At 34.8% G+C, this 18,342-nt stretch overlaps 1 long non-coding RNA gene and 1 other non-coding gene across 2 annotated transcripts in view; both read left to right on the forward strand.

The window, feature by feature from the left end:
• LOC144382139 (uncharacterized) overlaps positions 1-18,342 on the forward strand; it is a 195,476-nt gene that overhangs the window by 60,496 nt on the left and 116,638 nt on the right. The window lies entirely within an intron of this gene.
• On the forward strand, positions 13,683-13,801 carry LOC118523981 (5S ribosomal RNA). The gene has a single exon (XR_004911370.2). It is a non-coding gene; the product is annotated as a 5S ribosomal RNA (ribosomal RNA).

Here is an 18,342-nt window from a genome sequence, read left to right on the forward strand (position 1 = left end):
TAGATCTTTTTTATTGATAAAAAGCTTTTAATCTGTATGTTTCTTTGGAACCAGCTTTTTTTTTTTTCTTTTAGTGTAAACAGCATTTTCTTTCTAGGTTTCTCACTGGGATAAATAGTTCTAAACTTGACTTTTAAAATGCCCTGTGGTTGTTTCAAAGTCAGTTGAAGGATGCAGGTCAATTTTCTTCAGGTTCATTTTTCTTTTCCTCATTTGAAGTGTATGCTGATTTCACTCACAAGGATTTACTGTAGGGTAAACTCTGGTAAAATTTACCAGAATGAACTGGACTGTAGGATCTAATCCAAAAGAGGAAATTAGGATCAAGAGAAGTATTGATAATTTAATGAAAAATGCTTTAATTGAAAAGATTTAAATGAATGGAATCAACATTTCTATGAGACTGTTTGCCTTTATCCAATTTCCTACTGCTATTATATCAGGATCTTATTCTCATTATATTTAAATAACTAATAGGTTAATTTATATATTAGGAAGGTCATACAGTGATTATTTTTGCATAATAAATAGACATTTCTCCTCTACCATTTTGTAATTATTCATTCTAATCGTGGACTTAAATTTTTTTAAAATTTTACTAATTAAAATTTTTCTTATATAGCATTTGGTAAACACAAAAGGATAGATAGGTGTTGATAGTCTATTTATAAGTTTAGAAATATGATAATAAAACTATAAATTAATCCTTTGTGAGTTCACCCCCTGACTTAAGAATTAGGATATTTTCCAGGCACCTGGGTGGCTCAGTTGGTTAAGGATCTGACTCTTGGTTTTGGCTGAGGTCATGATCTCATGGGTCATGGGATCCAGCCGTGTATGGGCTCCATGCTCAGTGGAGAGTCTGCTTGAAGATTCTATCCCTTTGCCCCTCCTCCCACTCTCTCTCATTCGCTCTCATTCTCTCTCTCTCTCTCTCTCTCAAATAAATAAATCTTTTTTTTTTACTTTTTTTTTATTATGTTAGTCACTGTACAGTACATTATTAGTTTTTTTTAAATTTTTTTATTGTTATGTTAATCCCCATATATTACATCATTAGTTTTAGATATAGTGTTCCATGATTCATTGTTTGTGCATAACACCCAGTGCTCTATGCAGAACGTGCCCTCCTCAATACCCATCACCAGGCTAACCCATCCTCCCACCCCATTATTAGTTTTTGATGTAGTGTTCCATGATTCATTGTTTGCGTATAACACCTAGTGCTCCATGCAAAACCTGCCCTCCTTAATACCCATTACCGGGCTAACCCATCCTCCCATCCCCACCCCACACCTCTAAAACCTTCAGTTTGTTTCTTGGAGTCCACAGTCTTTTATGATTCATCTTCCCCTCCAATTTCTCCCCCTTCATTTTTCCCTTCCTTCTCCTAATGTCCTCCATGCTATTCCTTATGTCCCACAAATAAGTGAAACCATATGATAATTGACTTTCTCTGCTTGACTTATTTCACTTAGCATAATCTCTTCCAGTCCCATCCACGTTGATGCAAAAGTTGGGTATTCATTCTTTCTGATGGCTGAGTAATATTCCATTGTATATATGGACCACATCTTTATCCATTCATCTGTTGAAGGGCATCTCAGCTCTTTCCACAGTTTGGCTATTGCAGACATTGCTGCTGTGAACACTGGGGTGCATATGGCCCTTCTTTTCACTGCATCTGTATCTTTGTGGTAAATACCCAGTAGTGCAATTGCTGGGTCATAGGGTAGCTCTATTTTTAATTTTTTGAGGAACCTCCACAATGTTTTCCAAAGTAGCTATACCAACTTGCATTCCCACCAACAGTGTAAAAGTGTTCTTTCTCCACAACCTTTCCAACATTTGTTGTTTCCTGTCAATTTTTGCCTTTCTAACTGGTGTAAGGTGGTATCTCAATGTGATTTAGATTTGAATTTCCCTGATCGCTAATGATGATGAACATTTTTCATGTGTCTGTTAGCCATTTGTATGTCTTCTTTTGAGAAGTGTCTGTTCGTGTCTTCTGCCCATTTTTTGACTTGATTACTTGTTTTTTGGGTGTTGAGTTTGAGAAGTTCTTTATAGATCTTGGATATCAGCACTTTGTAGTGTCATTTGCAAAAATCTTCTCCCATTCTTGGTTTGCTTCTTTGTTTTGTTGACTGTCCTTTGCTGTGCAGAAGCTTTTATCTTGATGAAGTCCCAAAAGTTCATTTTCGCTTTTGTTTCTCTTGCCTTTGGGGAGGTGTCTTGAAAGAAGTTGCTGTGGGTGATGTCAAAGAGGTTACCGCCTATGTTCTCCTCTAGGATTTTGATGGATTCCTGTCTCACATTGAGGTCTTTCATCCACTTTGAGTTTATCTTTGTGTACAGTGTAAGAGAATGGTCAAGTTTCATTCTTCTGCATATAGGTGTCCAATTTTCCCAGCACCATTTATTGAAGAGACTGTCTTTTTTCCATTGCATATTTTTTCCTGCTTTGTTGAAGATTATTTGACCATGGAATTGAGGGTCCATATCTGGGCTCTCTATTCTGTTCCATTGGTCTATATGTCTGTTTTTGTGCCAGTACCATGCTTTCTTGGTGATCACAGCTTTGTAATATAGCTTGAAATCAGGCAATGTGATGCCCCCAGCTTTGTTTTTCTTTTTCAACATCTCCTTGGCGATTCGGGGTCTTTTCTGATTCCATACAAATTTTAGGATTGTTTCTTCCAGCACTTTGAAAAATGCTGTTGGTATTTTGATTGGGATGGCTTTGAAAGTATAGATTTCTCTGGGCAGCATAGACATTTTAACAATGTTTATTCTTCTGATCCATGAGCATGGAATATTTTTCCATCTTTTTGTGCCTTCTTCAATTTCTTTCATGAGTGTTCTGTAGTTTCTAGAGTATAGATCCTTTACTTCTTTGGTTAGGTTTATTCAAAGGTTTCTTATGGTTTTGGTGCTATTGTAAATGGAATCAATTCTCTAATTTCTCTTTATACAGTTACATTGTTAGTGTATAAGAAAGCAACTGATTTCTGTGCATTGTATTTTGTATCCTGCCACATTACTGAATTGTTGTATGAGGTCTAGTAATTTGGGGGTGGAGTCTTTTGGGTTTCCCACATAAAGTATCATGTCATCTGTGAAGAGAGAGAGTTTGACTTCTTCTTTGCCAATTTGAATACCTTTTATTTCTTTTTGTTGTCTGATTGCTGTTGCTAGGACTTCTAGTACTATGTTGAATAATAGTGGCTAGAGTAGGCATCCTTGTCGTGTTCCTGATCTTAAGGGAAAGGCTCTCAGCTTTTCCCCATCGAGAATATTTGCTGTGGGTTTTTCGTAGATGGAGTGTATGAACTTGAGGAATGTTCCCTCTATCCCTATACTCTGAAGAGTTTTAATCAGGAAAGGATGCTGTATTTTGTCAAATGCTTTTTCTGCATCAACTGAGAGGACCATATGGTTCTTCTCCCTCCTCTTATTAATGTGTTCTATCACATTGATTGATTTGCAAATGTTGAACCACCCTTGCATCCTGGGGATAAATGCCACTTGGTCGTGGTGGATGATCCTTTCAATGTACTGTTGGATACTGTTAGCTAGGATCTTGTTGAGAATTTTGGCATCTGTGTTCATCAGGGATATTGGCCTGAAGTTCTCCTTTTTGATGGGGTCTTTGCCTGGTTTGGGGGTCAAGGTAATGCTGGCCTCATAGAATGAGTCTGGAATGACTAGGATGGAATGACTAGGGTGAATCACAGACCTGTATCTCTGAAACAAATAATACATTATATGTTAAAAAAGAAAAAAAAAAAAAGAAGAAGATAGTAGGAAGGGAAAAATGAAGGGCGGGAAATCAGAGGGGGAGACGAACCATGAGAGACTATGGACTCTGAGATACAAACTGAGGGTTCTAGAGGGGAGGGGAGCGGGGGGATGGGTTAGCCTGGTGATGGGTATTAAAGAGGTCATGTATTGAATGAAGCACTGTGTGTTATTCACAAACAATGAATCATGGAACACTGCATAAAATAAATAAATAAATAATTTGTTGCTAGCAGTCTTGGATGTAGATATTTACTCTGTTGAATTTACTGTTAATAAGGTAACTATTAATACTGTATTAGAAAATTCATAAAGTCCTAATGGTATTTCAGATCTACTTTAGATTTATTCAGGGTGAGAAAAACCCCTCATTTAAACTGTGTTGCTGTTCATACAAAATAAAAAAGAATCTCACATAGCTTTATTCATAGAAAAAAAAAGAATGAGTCTGGAAGCTTTCCTTTTGTTTCTATTTTTTTTTTTTTTTTAAAAGATTTTATTTATTTATTTGAGAGACGGAGGGAGACAGAGATAGAGAGAGCATGAAGGGGGGAGGGTCAGAGGGAGAAGCAGACTCCCCACCGAACAGGGAGCCCGATGCGGGACTCGATCCTGGGACTCCAGAATCACGACCTGAGCTGAAGGCAGTCGCTTAACCGACTGAGCCACCCAGGTGCCCCTGTTTCTATTTTTTGAAACAGCTTCAGGAGAATAGGTATTATTTCTTCTTTGAATGTTTGGCAGAATTCCCCAGGGAATCAATCAGGCCCTGGACTCTTGTTTTTTGGGAAGTTTTTGATCACTTCTTCAATCTCGTTACTGGTTATTGGTCTACTCAGGTTATCAATTTCTTCCTGTTTCAGTCTTGGGAGTTTATAGGTTTCCAGGAATGCATCCATTTCTTCCAAGTTGCTTAATTTATTAGCGTATAGTTCTTGATAATAATTTCCGATAATTGTTTCTATTTCCTTAGTGTTAGTCGTGACCTCTCCCCTTTCATTCATAATTTTATTAATTTGGGTCCTTTCTCTTTTCATTTGGATAAGTCTGGCCAGTGGTTTATCAATCTTATTAATTCTTTCAAAGAACCAGCTTCTAGTTTCGTTGATGTGTTCTACTGTATTTCTGGTTTCTAATTCATTGATCTCTGCTCTAAATTCTCTCCCTTCTCATGCATGGGTTAGGCTTCCTTTGTTGTGGATTCTCCAGTTCTTTAAGGTGTAAAGACAGTTTGTGTATTTGGGATTTTTCTGTTTTTTTGAGTGAGGCTTGGATGGCTATGTATTTCCCTCTTAGGACTGTCTTTGCAGTATTCCACGGGTTTTGGACCAATGTGTTTTCATTCTCATTGGTTTCCATGAATCGTTTAAGTTCTTCTTTGATTTTGACCCAAACATTCTTGAGCAGAATGGTCTTTAGCTTCCAAGTGTTTGAATTTCTTCCAAACTTTTTCTTGTGAGTGAGTTCCATTTTCAAAGCATTGTGGTCTGAGAATATGCTTGGAATAATCTCAGTCTTTAGGTATTGGTTGACACCTGATTTGTGACCCAGTATGTGGTCTATTTTGGAGAAAGTTCCATGTGTGCTCGAGAAGAATGAGTATTCTGTTGTTCCAGGGTGGAATGTTCTGTATATATCTATGAGGTCCATTTGGTCCAGTGTGTCATTCAAAGCTCTTGTTTCTTTGTTGATTTTCTGCTTAGATGATCTATTGCTGAGAGTGGAGTGTTGAGGTCTCCTACTATTAACATTATTATCAATATGTCTCTTTATTTTGGTTAACAGGTGACTTATGTAGATGGCTGCTCCTATGTTGGGGGCATAGATATTTACAACTGTTAGATCTTCTTGTTGGATAGACCCTTTAAGAATGATATAGTGTCCTTCTGTGTCTCTAACTACAGAGTTTAGCTTAAAATCTAATTTGTCTGATACGAGAATTGCTACCCCAGCTTTCTTTTGAGGTCCGTTGACATGAAAGATGGTTCTCTATCCTTTCACTATACTGCTTAATATAGCATAGTTCATAATTTCAAAAAGCAGGAAGAGCTGAAGGCCCATTGTTTTTGAGGTTGTGGTATCTCCATTTTACACATGAGCAAAGTACAGATATTTCCCAAAAGTTACCTATTGTTGGAGGCAGAATATTGGCTCTATCAAGATGTCTACATCTTAATTCACAGAACCTTTGAAAATGTTATGCTACATGGTAAAGGAGAATTAAAAGTGCTAGTCAGCTAACATAAAATCGGGAGATTATCCTGGATTATGTGGGTGAGCTTGATATAATAACAAAGGCCCTTTAAATGTGGAAGAGGGAGGCAGAAAAGCAAATGAATATACCAGTTTGAATAAATAGATTTCCAGTGTGATAAAAACATTTATGACTGCTGGTATTTTGCACTTTCCAAATATCAAATTTGAAACTTGTAAATTTATAACTAGTATTTCTGTTGATGTAATACATAGACATAGTTCAAATTCTAAATATGCAAAATAACAGTGTAGAAGCCCATTTGATGTAACTGATCTCCAATTAAACACTTTCTTTCTTTGAATGCAACCTGTATTATCATTTTCAGTGGTTACTTCCCACCCATATTTTATGTTTATATAACCAAATGTGCATATACATGCATGCTCACCTCCTTTTCTTTCACACAACTGATTATACTATATACACTGTTGTACAGCTTGACTATTTTACTTAATGATATGTATTAAAAATCATTTCATTATGTGCAAAGCTTCCTTATATATTTTTAAACAACTATATAAAATTTTATTGAATTAAGCACCACAATTTAATCATTCTGCTATTGATAGACATTTAGATTGTTTTGGGGTTTTTTGCTATTTCTAATCCCCCAATAATGTAAAAGAAAGTCTTTTACTTAAACTTTGTCAGTACAATGTGTCTCAAGCTTTTTAATCTTCACCAGTATTGAGGGAGAAAAAATGGTATATGTATAATTTTAATTTACATTTATTTTGTTATGATTGAGAATAAACATTTCTCATCCTTTAAGATTCCTTTGCATTTCCTTCCCTGAGAAATCTCATTATAGTATATGCTCATTTTTCTATTATTATTGATTTTTCTATAATTGATATTTAGAAACTCTTTATATATTAGAAAAAAGACTGGAATGAGTGGCATGTATGTTTGGTCTTTGTATAACTTTTGTTATGTATCTGAATTTAGAAATATTTTATTATAATGATAAAATATATGGTTCCATTTTTATATCCAAATTTTTCTTGTACCTGAAATTAATTCTAATGTAAAGAGTAAAGTTTATACCTTTCATTATTTTTTAAATATATGACTACCAAGTTTTTTCCCCCACATTTATTTTTCCACTGATTTGAAATATCATTTTTAGCCAATCTAAATTATGAATGTATTTTTGTTATATTGTCCATTTTATTATATATGTCTTTTCTTATTCACCCAATACCACCTAGTGTTCATTACTAGGATATTCCAGCAGAAACCAAACAAAATCTGATACTAAAGTGAGGGGCCAGTGATCCCTAAGGATATTATATATATGGGGGCTTTTTAAGATATTATATATATGGGGGCTTTCTAAGAGGGAAGAGAAGTCTTTTTTTTTTTTCTTCCATCTTTTTGGGGGGAGAGGAGGCTAATGCAAGGGCATATGAGATAAAGAACTAGAATAAGATGGAGCAGATGCGGGGCTCCTGTGTGGCTCAGTTGTTAAGCGTCTGCCTTTGGCTCAGGTCATGATCCCAGGGTCCTGGGATCGAGCCCCACGTTGCGCTCCCTGCTCAGCGGGAAGCCTGCTTCTCCCTCTCCCCCTCCCCCTGCTTATGTTCCCTCTCTCACTGTCTCTCTCTGTCAAATAAATAAAAATAAAATCTTTAAAAAAAAAAAGATGGAGCAGATGGAGCTGTAGGTTTTTGCAAATATTCTTTACCAACTTGAGGAAGTTTCCCTCTATTACTAGTTTGTTGAGAGTTTTTATCATGGATAGTTTTTGAATTTTGTGAAATACTGTTTCTGAATCTATTGCTATGATCATGTTATTTTCTTTTGCCTGTTTGTATGATGGATTACATTAATTGATTTTTGAATGTTGAACCAACATTGCATACCTGGGATAAATTCCATTTGTTCATGGTGTATAATTCTTTTTATACATTGTTGGATTTGATTTGCTAATATTTTGTTGAGGATTTTTACACCTATGTTCATAAAATATATTGGTTTCTAGTTTTTATTCTTATGTCTATTTCTAGTTTTGTTACTAGAGTAATATTGGTTTTATAGAATGAGTTAGGAAGGATTTCCTCTGTCTCTATCCTCTGACAGAGATTGTAGATAACTGGCATAACTTCTTCATTAAATATATAGTAGATTCACCAGTAAACACATCTGGGCCTAGTGCTTTCTGTTATGGAAGGTTATTAATTACTGATTTGATTTCTCTGATTGATATAGGCCTATTCAGATTTTCTGTTTATTCTTGTGTGAATTTAGGCAGATTGTGTCCTTCAAGGAATTGCTCTGTTTAGGTTATCAAATTTGTGATGACACAGTTGTTCATAATATTTCTTTATTATCCTTTTGATGTCCATAGGATCTGTAGTTATGTCTTTTCCTTCATTTAAGATATTAATAATTTGTATCCTCTCTTTTTTTAATTTTATTTTTTTAGGGAGCTTAGAGATAAAGGCTTATTGATTTTTAAAAATATTTATTTATTTATTAGAGAGAGAGTGAGTCTGTGTGTGTGCAAGTAGGGGTAGGGGCAGAAGGAGAGGGAGAGAATCATCAAGCAGACTCCCTGCAGAGCACAGAGCCCAAAGTGGGGCTCAATCCCAGGACCCTGAAATCATGACCTGAGCTGAAGTCAAGAGTTGGAGGTTTAACCAACTGAGCCACCCAGATGCCTTTGAGGCTTATTGATTTTACTGTTCTTTTCGAAGAATTACCTTTTGGCTTTGTTGATTTTCTTTATTGACTTCTTATTTTCAATTCCATTGATTTCTACTCTGATTCTTCTTATTTATTTTCTTCTGCTTACTTTGGATTTAATTTGCTCTTCTTTTAATAGTTTCTTAAGATAGAAACATACATGATTGATTTTAGGTTTTTTTCTTTCCTAATATGTGTATTCAGTGCTATAAATTTCCCTCTGAGTACTGTTTCCATGCATCTCACAAGTTTTAATAATTTCTGTTTTCATTTTTATTTAGTTCAAAATATTTAAAAATTTCTATTGAAATTTCTTCTTTGAATCCCGTGTTATTTAGAAGTGTGTTGTTTAATTTCCATGTATTTTGGGATTTCCCAGTTATCTTTCTGTTACTGATTTCTAGTTTAATTCCATGGTGGTCTGAGAGCACACATTGTATGATTTCAATTCTTTAGATTTGTCATGATGAGTTTTATGGCCCAGAATGTGGTCTATCTTGGTGAACATTCCATGTGAGCTTGAGAAGAATGTGAACTCTGCTATTGTTAGATAAAGTAATCTTTAGATGTCAAATATATCCAGTTAATTGATGGTGTTGAGTTCTATGTCCTTAGCAGAAGTTTGCTAGATTTATTCTTTTCTGAGAGGGGGTGTTGGAATTTTGAGTATGTTAGTGGTTTTATCTCTTTCTCCTTGGAATTCTATCAGTTTTTGCCTCACATATTTTGATTCTCCAGTATTAAGCTCATACATGTTAAGAACTGTATGTCTTAGGGAATTGACTCTTTCACCATTGTGTAATGGTGAAATGCCTTTCACTTTACCTGATGACTTTCCATGGTTTGAAGTTTGTTTGGCTGAAATTAATGTAGCTTTTCCTGTTTTCTTTTGGTTAGTGTCAGCATAGTGTATATTTTCTCCATCTATTTCACTTTTAATCTATACGGGTCTTAATTTAAAGTGAGATTCTTGTAGACAACATATAGTTGTGCTTTGTTCTTTTGGTCCATTCACAATCTCTCCTTTAATTGGTACATTTAAATTTTCATATTCAAAGTGCTTATTGACATAGTTGGATTAATATCTAAAATATGTGCTGCTTTTTTCTATTTGTTATCCTTTTTATTGGTTATTATTTTGTCTTCTGCTCTTGTGACTTTTTGATTTTAATTGGCCATTTTTTATGATTCCATCTTTTCTCCTTTCTTAACATATCTGTTATACTTTTTTTTCCCCTCTTTTTTTAGTGATTGTCCTAGAGTGAACTGGATATTTAATGATTCCAAAGATTTGTTGTTGTGTATATGTCATATGAACAGAGTTCTTTTGTAACAAATTGCCTATTTTTTATTTTTATTTTATTTTATTATTTATTTATTATTATGTTATGTTAATCACCATACATTACATCATTAGTTTTTGGTGTAGTGTTCCATGATTCATTGTTTGTGTATAACACCCAGTGCTCCATGTAGTATGTGCCCTTTTTAATACCCATCACCAGGCTAACCTATCCCCCCATCCCCCCTCCCCTCTAGAACCCTCAGTTTGTTTCTCAGAATCCATAGTCTCTCATGGTTCATCTCCCCCTCCAATTTCCCCCCTTCATTCTTCCCTTCCTGCTATCTTCTTCTTTTTATTTATTTTTTAACATATAATGTATTATTTGTTTCAGAGGTACAGGTCTGTGATTCAACAGTCTTACACAATTCAAATTTCCTATTTTTTAAAAAAAACTGCATGTTGAAGTATGTAGGAGTGAAGGTATATAAGTTCTGAGATTTCCCTTAAAATTTTAGTAAATAAGTTTTAATAACAATGGAGAAAAAGAAATCTTAACAATTTTTGAATTTTTGAATGTGTTGGATATTTAATTCTACTCTTTTAAGCATTTGACATGTTTGAAATTTTGCTTTAAAAATACTCCATAGTTTATAATTTTAAAAATCTTTCAGATTCAAGAGTGCTATAGAAAATAAGTCACAAATCTACAGATTATCTTCCCATCATAGATATTATGCATAATTTAACTTTTATGAGTAAGAAAAACTTTAGGTATAGATTGTTCTAGAAATACACTCAATGCAGTAGAATGAGTTAGTCTCAGAAGAGTTACTGGTCTGGACTCATTTTCTCTGGCTGCCCAGTACCCTTACATTAGACTGTTATAGTCAGTGGTATTGCCTGAGGTTTGAGCTAGAAAACACGGGACTATGAATGATGCTTTTCAAATTGATCTGAAAAAACAAAATAAAAAAGTTTAGTCTTAAACTTTTAGTCAAGAATGAAGCAAGTTTTCTTATTGCTACAGATGAATGGCAGGGAAGGTTTAAATTTAAATGAAAACTTCTAAGAACTTAGCAAAAAAGTTAGAATCTCTTGTGCTTGCTGTAATCACCATTTTTAGATGTACTTTATTTTCATTTCTTTGAAGAAGCAGGAAATGAATTGAACAAAGATTTATGCCATTTAATGTCACAGTTGATTACCAATAGAAATTGGAAGAATACAATTTTTATGACTTTATGTAAAAGTAAGCTATAATTCAGGATGAAATGGAGATTGGCTAGACAGACAGATTTAATTTTTAAGAATATATGTTATCTTGCAAGAAATATTTATATAAACTAAGAAAGTCAAATCTCTAAATTATTTGGTTTAAATAATTTATCTGATGTAGTAGTAGTCACATATATTTCTTAAATATGACTTCATTAAGCAACCTCTTTTTGAAACATTTCAAATTTATATCTTATTTCTGTTACTATCAAATTATTTTAAAAATTGCATAAACTACTAAAATCTTAATGATGTAATTTAGTGAATTAACTAGTTATTATCTGACATTTTTTTAAATTCTATGATGTCTAACATGGTCAATATTACATGTTTAGTAAACCCCTACAATTTATACTCATTCATTAATGTTGGAGTATGTTGGCATATGGCTTTATCTTTCACAGAAAGATAGCCTTCCTGAGATGATTATTCTCATCATGTTAAATAATAAGAACCTGGTTATGAGAGACACAATCAGGAAAAAAAGTAATCATTATGAATTAATATATTCCCTGTCTTTTTCTCCCTTATCACCTCCAAACTATATGGAATTTTTCATAAGTGCATTTATCTACTCACTTATTTCATAAATAGCTTGGGCACTTTCTATGTACCAGGCACAGTACTAGGTGCTAAGAGAACTCAATTTGCTAGATCTCCACTATGCTCAGAGTTTATACATCACTAAGAAAGACAATTATTGAATGATTTGACATTCTTTAAATATATTGTACAATTCTATGTCTATATATTTGAACATATTGTTCCTTCTACTTTAAATGTCCTTCCATATTTAGACCACCTAAAGAACTGTTCTTTATCCTTCTGGTCAAGTTGTATAGTGATTAGATGTCTAGTTTTATTTTTTTCTAAAGCTGTGAATTTCACTTAATTTGCTAATACGGTTACCTGTATTTAGAAATGACACCTCCTAGCAAGTATATGCCACTTCTCTGAGAAGTTTTAAAATATGGTGTTAGTTGAATTTGTGTAACATATGTGTCATCTGACTGTCCTTATTCACAATAAAAACAGATCATTTTAATATTATACTCTTCATATGTCATTTCATCAGAATGTGTTTAATTGGAAAATGAAAAAACTTCATAATTAAAATGTTCAGCTTCACATGATAGAGATACAGCTAAGATTTAGCTAAATGGAGATCTATTTTTCTCATGAATCAAGAAACCTCAGACATAAAGGAAAACAGAGCTGATATGGTACAGTTTCCAAGGATGGTTTTGTCTTTGTCTTCCAGTATCCTTACTCTGTTGCTTGTTGCCTTATGCTTAGAAGATTAATTGCTATATCTATTTTTAAGCAGGAAAGAAGGAAGGAGGAAGAAAGGGAGGGAAGGAGGCAGGGAAAGAGGGAGGACGTAAAAGGCAAAAAAAAGTACCAAGTTTGATATTTTTTGTAGATATCAATAGCTTTTTGGAAGTGCTACCCAGTAGACTGAAGCTTATATCTAATTGGTCAGATATGGGTCATTTATGTGAATTTGCATGCATGGGAATCTAGAAGATTGAATGATTTTTGCTTGGTGCATTATCATCCTGAAAAATACCAGAGTTCAACTGGGAAAAAAAAGATGAGAATGGACATGTAGTAAGTACCTTGAATTATCTATCACACATAGTCTTGCAAAATAAATACACTGATTTTTAATCTTTCTTTGTGTATAAATTTTAAAATGATTTCAGCACATTCATGTACTTTCTTAATGTATGCATTTCCCAATGTATATTTGACCTATATGTTGTGTTGTCCTCTAAACTGCCTTTGGCACTGTTCATAAAATAAGTTCAGTGCCTTGCCAAAAATAAAGACAATAACATTTATTGAAGTTAATTAAATATTTGAGTAACATTTAAAAAAAATTCCAGAATACCCCAAATATTTCATCGATGAAAATGTTAGCAAATGAGGTAGAACACTGAAACCAAAAGTTCCCCAGTTTAACTGCTGAAGTTCCAAACATAGATTGCACATACAGACCAAAACATAACTTTATAAAATGTAAAATCCTAAGAAAATGCATACTTACCTAGAATAGTCCCTTCTTTTCTCAGGCAGAAAATTGAACCCAGGAAGGTAAAATGACTTCCCTTAGTCACACTTCTAGTCAATGGCAAATCAAATAGTAAAAACATTGAGTCTAATTTAATATATATATATACATATATATATATGAAAGAGGATACCATTTTCTTATGTATACTCCTTCACATATGGATGGACATAGTATTCAAACAAATATTTAAATTACTTAATGTGGCACTCTTCTTACATGTTTCAGTTTTTTAAATAATAAATATGTAAGTAGCCTAATAAAATCAGGAAAAAACAATTTTTATAAATTAAAGAATGTTTGTCTATGGCCATCCCACCCTGAGCACGCCTGATCTCGTCTGATCTCAGAAGCTAAGCAGGGTCGGGCCTGGTTAGTACTTGGATGGGAGACCGCCTGGGAATACCAGGTGCTGTAGGCTCTTTCTTGGGGTGCCTGGGTGCCTCAGTTGGTTAAGCGACTGCCTTCAGCTCAGGTCATGATCCCAGGGTCCCGGGATCGAGCCCCGCATCGGGCTCCCTGCTCGGCCGGAAGCCTGCTTCTCCCTCTCCCACTCTCCCTGCTTGTGTTCCCTCTCTCGCTGTCTCTCTCTCTCTCTGTCAATTAAATAAATAAATAAAATCTTTAGAAAAAATAAAGAATGTTTTATTCTGTATGGATGCAAAGTAGATCAAAAGTAGATTTCTAAAGATATAATATCTGTATGACCCTACGATAATCCAGTATCTACTTTCCCTTTTAACCCTTTGGGGAAATTGTTGCTGTAATTCAGTTGTCATGGAAAGAATAATATAACAGGCAGAATTTTTGTTCTCTTTTCTAAAAATTATTGGTAAATATCATGCTGAAGAGATTTTCTCTGCTCTCAAATGTATCTTTATAACAAATGTAATTTAGCACTTAAACTTTATGTATAGGCTTGCAATTTAAGATGGAAGACTTAGCACCAGCATTTACATCCCATTATCCCTCGACTGCACACCCAGTGCTCCATAGAAATAATAGAAAAAGAACAGAGCAACAAGAGCAAAGAGAAATAAAGGAGTCTTTTTCTGAAGCTGGACTCTGGAGAATGTTAATGGATGAAGGAGAGAGGAAGATGTCAGTAGGTCATGAAATGCAGATTGCTTGGCCAAACCCAGAAAAGGCTCTGGGCTTCTCTGTGGCAGTTTGTTGTAGGGCCAAGGTGTGAAGGAGTGCTGAAAATGGGAATTGGTTGAAGTTTAATAAAGAAAATAGGTGTATCTTTTCGGACACTATATAAGTGAAAAATACCAGTCAGTCTAGCATTCAGCCCCAGGACTAAAAATGGTAGAGGTAGTCTTGGAAGAATTGAGTAAACCTGTGGGGAGTTGCTGTTGTTCTCATCATTACAGCATTTGAGAAACCACAGCAATAGACAGCAAACCTAACTCACTGTAAATGGAAGAAAATGCCCCTCTCATATATCAAGTTAACAATCAGCAAGGTTCATGGTAAATAGCCATTTAGCAGAAGAGGCTCAAAACAGCAACAGAATAAAAATAAAATACAAAAGAAAATGAACAAAAAATGAAATCTTGGAGAAATAAGAGATAATTCAGGGAACAGAAAAGAACTTAAAAACAAAACCTATAATTGGTTTACAGAGCTTTTCAAAGCCATTGATTTATAGAAACGATATAATGGTGTTACAAAAAAATGGGGGGAAAGAGTATTTTAGAGATTAAAAATTTGGTTGCCAATTGGAAAAAAAAATGTATACAAGTATCTGCATAGAATGGTAACATTCCTAGAACATACAACAAAATGATAAAGATACAGTACACCTCACAGGAAAACAAAATTAAAAAACTATAATCAGTACAGATAGGCCAATATTCAAGTAATAAGAGTTCCAGGCTGAGAGAATAGGTAAAAATATATGGGGAAAAAGCTAACAAATGATTGAGGAAAATTCCCACTGCTGAAAAACAAACAAACAAAAAAGACAAAAACATAAGCCTTAAGTGTTTACCCAGTATAGATGAATATAATTTTTGAAATTGACACCTAGACATGCACTAGTAAAATTTCAAAGTAACAAGGGAAGACAAAAGTAAAAGAAACTTAAAGAATTTCAGCCTGTATAAGATGGTATAGGCCTGTTTTTCCCTAAACTTCCTCGCTAAGCACAACTGCATAATCCCTAGAAAGGGCACAAAAGAGAACCAAAGGAGAACTCTGAAAGGCTGTTTTGGGACCTTCGAACTAGTAGGACAGCATAGCAGCAGGAAATCTTCTATGATCCTACTCAACAGAATACCACCCAGACTTGATATTTCCCTACCCTCTACCTAGCAACAGAAAACTGCTCAGGTAGACTCATTCCTACCCTTGATGGAATGAGTGTTCTCCTGATACCAACTGTAAGGGGGATGAGTTGGGAGTTCTACCAGAAATAATTAGCTAAGGGAGGTTCTCTCCTCAACCAGGCTTGAGACTGCCCTTTTCCACTAAGAGATATCAAGGAAGGCGGGCAGAGCCAACAGGAGAGAAATACTACATCAGTAGATCACTGACCATGAAGCTTTTTTGTCCCCTTGGGCCAGAAATTCTTCTCTCCTGCCTGGAGACTACAGGGCAGATGTGGGGCAGTGGCAGAGGGTATGGGGGGAAAATGCAAGGAGGATCCCATGTTCCTCCCTACTGAAGAGATATCTGGAAGCTTGGCCTGGGGTAAAACCTTCTGTCCTCTCATGCATCACAAGTAAGGACTGGTGGATGCCCCAGTGGCATCAGATAAATGAAGCAGTTCAAAATAATACTGAAAAAGCCAGAAAATCAAATTGTCATTGGTACCACAACACACAGAAATACACTAAGCCTCAAGAGAGACAATGTTACTTCCTTTCCAATTTGGATGCTTTTGAATTATTTTTTCTTACCTGATCTGTCTGGCTAGGACTTTGAGTACTATGGTGAATAGAAGTGGTGAGAGTGGATATCTTTGTCTTGTTACTGATCTTAGAGGAAAACCTGCTAGCTTTTCATCACTGAGTATGATGTTAGCTGTGCACTTGTCATATAAGATCTCTATTATGTTGAGATACATTCCTCCCAATTTGTTGGGAGTTTTACCATGAAACAATGCTGAATTTTGTCAAAAGCTTTTTCTGCATCTGTTGAGATAATCATATGACTTTTTCCTTCATTCTGTTAATATGGTACATCATATTTATTCATTTGTGTATGATGAACCATATTTGCATCCCAGGGATAAATCACACTTGATCATGATGCATGATCCTTTCTATGTGCTGTTGAATTCAGTTTGCTAGTATTTTGTTGAGGAATTTTTCATCTATGTTTATCAGGGATATTAGCCTATAATTTTTCTTGTAGTGTCCTTTTTGGTTTCAGGGTAATGCTGGAAAAGTTTGGGAGGGATTAGAAGCAGAAGGAAGGAAATAATGAGGAGCAAAAATCAATGAGATGAAAAACATTAAAATAAAATCAATGGAACAAAGGCAGATTCTTTGAAAAGATCAGTGAAATTGACAAACCTCTTGCAAAACAAAAAATGGGGGAAGATACAAATTTACCAATATTAGGAATGAAATGAGGGATATCTCTAGAGAACCTGCAGTCATCAAGAGGATGATAAGGAACTAATGAAAACTTTTATTATTTAATAATACTTTACATAGATTTGAAAACAGATGAATTGACCAATTTCTAAAACAAAAAACACAAACTACCACAACTCCTCTAATACTAATAGGATTATGGGTAATATGGATTACCCTAAAACTGTGAACTAAATTGAATTCATAGTTTAAAAACTCTTTCTGGGGCACCTGGGTGGCTCAGTTGGTTAATCAACTGCTTTCACCTCAGTTTATGATCCCGGAGTCCTGGGATGGAGCTCCACATTGGGCTCCCTGCTCAGCAGGGAGTCTGCTTCTCCCTCTGCCTCTCACCCTGCTCTTGTGCTCTCTCTCTCACTCTCTCTCTCTCAAATAAACAAAATATTTTAAAAAAAATAAAGTAAATAAAAATAAAAACTCCCTTTCCCCAAAATAGCAAATCAATTCCTCTAGAACCACAGTCTACCAGGGCTCAAGCAAGATGCATTAGACATCTGAGTCACCTGTACCCATCCAAAAAATTGAATTTCTAATTTGAGTTTGGTATCACAGGAGCATTCTACCAAACTTTAAAAGAATTAATACCAATTTTACACAATATCTTAAAAAAATAGAAAAGGAGGGAACACTTTCCTATATTTTATGAGGCATTATTATCCTAATATCAAAACCAGACCAAGACAAAACACACACATGTACATGCACATAGACACAACCATAGTCCAGTATGTCTCATGAACTTAGACTTTAAAACCCTCAACAAAATATTAGCAAATAGAATCCAATCATATATAAAAATAATTAGACAAAAGATGACTAAGTGATATTTATTCCAGGTATGCAAGCCTGGTTCAACACTTAAAAATCAATTAGTGTAATCCATTAACAAGCTAAGGGGGAGAAATTATATCATCTGTAGTGGACAAAATAATGCCTCCTATCCCAGAGATGTTTATGTCCTAATTCCCAAACTTATGAATATATTAACTTATATAGAAAAAGTAGCTCTGAAGATATGATTAAATTAAAGATTTTGGTGGGGAGATTATCCTGGATTATTGAGTAGACCCATTGGAATCACACGAGTCTTCATGAAATGGAGGCAGGAAGATTAGAGTTGGAGAATGAGGTGTGATAATGGAAGAAAGGTAGGAAAAGCAGAGATAGAGACAGAGAGAGAAAGATTGAGACAGAGGTTGAAGGAGAGATTCAAATATGCTGTTCTGCTAATCGTGAAGATAGAGGAAGAGGCCTCTAGAAGCTGGAAATGCAAGGCAACATCTTTTGTTTTTTAGTCTCCAGAATGAACACAGCCCTGCCAACAAATTGTTTAGGACCCCTAAATTTTAGAACT

This window comes from Halichoerus grypus, chromosome 6, assembly GCF_964656455.1.
Source record: "Halichoerus grypus chromosome 6, mHalGry1.hap1.1, whole genome shotgun sequence".
Taxonomy (NCBI): domain Eukaryota; kingdom Metazoa; phylum Chordata; class Mammalia; order Carnivora; family Phocidae; genus Halichoerus; species Halichoerus grypus.